We start from the raw sequence: 6,073 nt of genomic DNA, 5'->3' as shown, positions 1-6,073 counted from the left end.
AGGAAGTAATCAACTCTGTGTCTGTGCCTGTGACCCCCTACCATTAATCAGTACATACTTAAATTTACAAAATTGAGTTTATTTGGTTGCCAAGCAACCTGCCTTACACAAGCTGTAATTCCAGACAACTTTTCCATTTTGTGTTTTTGCTACCTTGTTTTTGTTTGATCTACTGAAATGTAATGCTAAGTCATACCACTCAGAAGTCACTTTTAAGAAGAGAATATTCCTTGATTTCTATTTAAGTTAACTCCAAGTTGACACATGGACTTGCAAGGTGGTTTGGAATTCCAAGCACATCTGCCCATTGAAACAATATTAGCCATGGTGATTAGGTCTTCAGGTCAGCCAGAAGGAAAAAAAAAAAAAATTAATACAACTCACAAGGTCCCTGAGCTGTAGGATTAATAGTAGTAGTCTGAAGGCTGCATTCTAGAAAGAAAGGACCATGACCCTTGGAGGCAGGGTCAGCTCAGGAACATTTTTAGAACAAGTGAAGTTTGTATTTAGCCCTTTCACATTTTCCATTCAGCACTCCTCAAGACTGCTTAATCTTTCTTTTCCCAGGCCTCATACCCACACTACCTTTTAATAAAATACTCCATATAATTCTACTAAATTTCCATCCTCTCTCTGTCCCTCCCACTAAAGCCATCATGCTTTAGAATAATTCAACTTTCCTTCATCTCCAACTCAAACTCTTGTTCCCTCAGTGCCACTATTTCCAACTAGGGAGAAGCAAGATGATTGAATTCATTTGCGTAAATTATCTCCCGTTTCATCACCTAACGGTTCTTTACGTCTCTAGAGGACAATTATTCTCCCAAATTAACACCTAATTAGTGGAATTTTATTACATATAAAGATAAAGGCAAAACAAAAGACAAGCTGTGTGTCTCTGTGTGCAGATCTTCTGCCTAAGGTCATTCAGTTTCAAGGTTGGGGGGACCAGAGGAGTTACAAGTCGGGGATGAAATCCAGTCTCCATTCTCTTGGCCAAGCCTTGCACCCAGGTGCTGAGTGACTTCAGATAGGAGACACCTTTTTCTAATTTGTTTGAAGGTGTGGGAAGGTCTAGCAGTGGCCCTATGTGTGGGCAAGCTAATTTGGGACAAAGGATAGACTGTCCAGAGGCCAGCTCTGTATTGGTGAGCATAACCTGGAGGTGCCACTTCTGCTTTAACCAGCTAGTTTCCAATTTATAAAATCTTTAAATGTTCTAATTTCTTTTTCCCTCTGGAATGGATTCTTGGCAGCATAGCAGTGAGAGAAAACATGATGAGGATCACGTGTCGGCCTATCCTGGGCAGAGTCCATCAATGATGAGAAAGAGGCGTTTTCTTCGGTGACGTCTTGTGCCCCGGTGAGCAGCCTTTTTTCTGCTAGCTGCTATTGCCTAAGGCGATTTCCCAAACTCTTTAAACAGATTTACATGGTTATTTATAAATGACTCTGCATGTACCTTTCCTCTTGTTTCTTGTCTCTGTCACTCTCTCCTTCTCTAGCCATAGTGAAGTACTTTCATTTACCCCCAAAGCCAGGCTTTCTCTTGCCTCTAGAGTCTAGACCTTTACATCCTATTCCCTTTATTGGGATCCCTTTCACACACTACTTTATCCGGCTAAATTCTGTTTAGTTTTCAGATTAAATGTCACGCTGCCACGTCTGGGTTGTCTTGTCCATGTCCTTCATCTGTTATTAACTCCACTCAGGCAAGACTGGGTTAGGTGCTACCACCAGGAGATCTTAGAGCTTTATTACTTTTCATTTTAATTACTTGTTTTCCTAGAAAGACTGGAAGCTCTGTGAGGGAGCGGCCCACTCCCTTCTCACAGCTGTAACCCCAGCACATAATGTATCAGAGGTACTCAGTGAATACTTGTTGAATGAATATTCGTATCACAGAAGTTGTACCTTTAGATCTACAAGTCTGTGAAGGAAAAACACCACCATCTGGATATGAGGCAATGTACCTAATCATGATTAGAAAATGGTCTGAATCAATTATACTAGTGAAAGGCTATGCATGATTCAAATCATTTCACCCTGCATCTCCAAAATCATTTAATGTGAAAAACATGTGAAAAGGTAAAAGAAGAATTAAGGGTCATTTGGAGATAGCAGTTGATTTGGTCAGGAAAAGGAAAAAAAAATTGTAAGTCATTTGGTAAGGATTGGGGAGGGTGTGAGGGAGGAGAGTATCCCCACTCCCCACTGGTGTTTTTGGTCTGTGAACAACACTTGGGAGTGAGCTTTTGCCAAAGCCCTAATCTCACTTTCACTCTTTCCTTTCTCTTCTCTGTTTACAACAGTGCACCCCAACCTTTTTGGCACCAGGGACCGGTTTCGTGGAAGACAGTTTTCCACGGACTGGGGTGGGGGGGGATGGTTTCGGGATGATTCAAGCACATTACATTTATTGTGCACCTTATTTCTATTATTATTACCTTGTAATATATAACGAAATAATTATACAACTCACCATGATGCAGAATCAGTGGGAACCTTGAGCTTGTTTTCACGTGCCACTCACTGATGGGGTTTTGATATGAGTCTGCAAGCAACTGATTTATTATGGTCTCTGCGCAGTCAAACCTCTCTGCTAATGATAACCTGTATCTGCAGTCACTCCCCAGTGCTAGCACCACCGCCTCAGATCATCAGGCATTAGATTCTCATAAGGAGCGTGCAACGTAGATCCCTCGCGTGTGCAGCTCACAGTAGGGTTCATGATCCTATGAGGATCTAATGCCACCGCTGATCTGACAGGAAGCGGAGCTCAGGCGGTAATGTGAGTGATGGGGAGGCTGTAAGTACAGATGAAGCTTCGCTGGCTCACCCGTGGCTCACCTCCTGCTGTGCAGCCCCGGTTCCTAACAGAACACTGGGCAGTACTGGTCCGTGGCCTGGGGGTTGGGACCCCTGGTTTACCACACACTTGGAAATAGCAAAATTGTATCAACCCAAAAGGCAGGAAGCCAGTTTGTGCCATTCAAAACAAAATTTGAATGCATTTATCCCAACAGGAAGCCAGCAATTACAATGAGGATATTTATAGAAGAGAATGGAATCTGCATATATCTGGAAGCCTAATATGCCTACCTTTTGCTCTGTGTTCTTCTGCCCTTTAAATGGAGAGACCAGGATCACAGTGTTAAACCTTTTGGCTTTATAATTCCATCAAAGATACATCCAGGAAGGATGTCATTCTATTTAATTCTTTTTTTTTTTTTTTTTAACCCTAAGAAAAGAGGAAACTGTCTGTATAGCTACTTTGGATTGTGAAGAACCCCCAAGGTTCAACAAGAAACGTTGAGATTTCACCTAAAGACTTTTCTTTATTTAGGAGTCGGTTGGAAAACTGCTAGGTACCACAAGACAGCTTATTTGCATTCTAGCACGGGCTGTGACTCAAGTCTGTAACCCCAATCGTGACTATGTGCATTTCCAGTGGTTGCATCCCACTGGTGTTTTGTACAGTGCAGTTATACGGTAATTTCCCAGGTACTCATGGATGCTGTCACACCAGTGCTCATTTTCCTGCTGTAAGGCAAAGAGGGATTTTTCTCTCAATGCCTAAGCACCTCCTGACAGAGGAAATAGATGAAGACAGAGCATTACCTGTTTTCCTTGGTGGCACCAATTTTAAAGCAGCATTATTTTAAAACAAAAAAACAGATGGAGAAGTTAAAGAAAATGAATCCTACATTTGCTATTTGGAAAGCACTTATGGGTAATTGCTGGGGTCTGAGTGATTTGAGGTGGGAAATGGGATGCAGATTTAATGAGATCCAGCCTAAGGCACCATTAGCGGAAGCCCAGAATGGCAATAGTAGAGGGTTATTTTTATGCCTTTTGATTTTGCTTGGTTGACCTCTGTGAAATGACCGAAATTTCTTAGTCCAGTACTATGGGATGCATCCTGCCCCATTTCAATGGCATCCAGGGACACCAATATGCAAGAGCACAGAGGCAAATCAATGGCTGGGAACCTAATGCCTTTCCAGGACTAAAGGTCAGCCTGTTCCATTACAAAAGGGTTGACTGAGATGGCTGTAATATTCCCCTCAGCTCGGCTAAACTTTAGATAGATTTCTTCCTACTATAGCCCCCGACCTTCCTTTTCTTAGAGCATTTACTTTAGAAAACTTGCAATTATAAATTCTTTCTCTGCCCCTTTGAAATATATGAAAGTCTTCCCCAACTTTTTGCCAGATTTACAACCCCAGGAATGTCTCTCTCAAGGACCTGGGAATCATCTCTTTGAAATGGAAACACTGAAGGAAACAGCACCCCTAACTCCCAGCTCTGTGGCAGGGTAGGAACCTAACTTCAATGGAGACCAATTAGTAAACACAGATGGCCTAATTACAGAGACATTTGTAAACTCAGGAATAACCTATCATGCTGGACGCATCCCACTGATAAACCTTCTTCACAGTCCTCCAGTAATTTTCCATTCACTCACCCAGGGCTTAAAAACTCTTCTGCCCTTTTTTGACAGAGTTGAGTTCAGTCTCTCTCCCCTCTATCAATAGTCTTGAATAAAGCCTTCCTTGACTATTTAACTTTGTCCAGTACAATTTTACTTTGAAAAGTGTCTAGTACAAAAAATTGTGGTGAGGATCTTGACAAACTGGGTGCATTCGTTTGCTGGGCTGCTGTAAAGAAAATGCCAAAATAACAAAACCTCACAGTTCCAGGGGCTGGAAGTCCAAGATCGAGGTGTCAGAAGGGTTGGTTTTGAGATAGTCTGGGATCTGGGACCCTTTACCAGAGTACTTGGGATCTGGTAAAGTACTGGAGTGCTTGCACCTGGACAAACGTCTCCTGGAGCAACAGAATACAAAGAAACTATAAGGGACTAAAAATAACTGCACGCATGTGCAGTTGGGGCAATTATATACAATAAGACACGAAAAGGCCACAAACCAACTGCCATTGCTGAGGTGCTGAGAGCAAAAGCAGATACTGAGCCTGAGCCCTGTACACAGTACCACCAAGAGGGCGGGCAGACCACCTAAGCTACACCTCCTGCCCAACCCAGGAACCACCCCTGCTGTTACCACGTTTAAGGAACCACCTCACCCCCCCCACCCCCACAAGGGCACCTGTTACTTGTTCTCGCTCCTTCAGGATGCAGCACGAGTCCCAGTAAAGCCTTGCCTGAATTTCTCGTCTGGCCTCTTATTAGTTTCTGGTGATTAAAGAGTCAAAGGACCTGAGTTGGTAAGCTTCTCCTGAGACCTCTCTCCTTGTCTTGCAGATGGCCTCCTTCTCCCTGTGTCTTTCGTCTGTGCATGTGCATCCCTCGTGTTTCTTTCTGTGCCTAAATTTCCTCTTCGTATAAGGATACCAGTCAGATTGGATTAGGATGGCTTCATTTTAACTTAATCACCTCTTAAAATGCCCTATATCTCCAAATATAGTCACATTTTGAAGTACTGGGGATTAGGGCTTCGACATACAAATTTGGGGGACACAATTCAGCCCATAGCACTGGAACTCTATTTCTGTTTCTCCTTCTGAGAGGGAATGACATCTAAAAGCTGCATTTTGTGAAATGGCTCCAATCATTTTGTGAAAACTTTTCTCCAGGATGACAACCATGCGTATCATATTAGTTTCCTACCCTCAGTACCAAAAGAATAGTAGGTGAATATTCAATGCTTGCCGAATAAATAATACGGAGAGGGCTGCGGGGAGGGGAAGGCAGGGCTACTCAACAGGGAATATGGTTTTGGAAGATGAAGATATTTGTTAACACAAGTTGAACTTCTGTTCCATTACATTACACATCACCTTGAAGTGCCAATCAGTATATCTCTTTTTTAAAATTCTCTAATTGTGTTGGAATTGACATATTACATTTTTTATTGCAAGTGTGACTCAAACAAATATCAACATTGAATTTAATGACAATTTTGATAACTCCACTTTGGCACTTCTCTTTGAATCGGCCATCATCCATCCACACACACATAAACCAACTTCTAAAAGACCCTGCCTAAGGCCACCCAAACAGTTCTTTGAAAGTGTTCCAAAAGACAGAACATAAAGCTGAGAAGAAAAG

The sequence above is a fragment of the Eschrichtius robustus genome, chromosome 17 (assembly GCF_028021215.1).
Source record: "Eschrichtius robustus isolate mEscRob2 chromosome 17, mEscRob2.pri, whole genome shotgun sequence".
Classification (NCBI taxonomy): domain Eukaryota; kingdom Metazoa; phylum Chordata; class Mammalia; order Artiodactyla; family Eschrichtiidae; genus Eschrichtius; species Eschrichtius robustus.
This window is presented reverse-complemented; position numbering follows the sequence as displayed.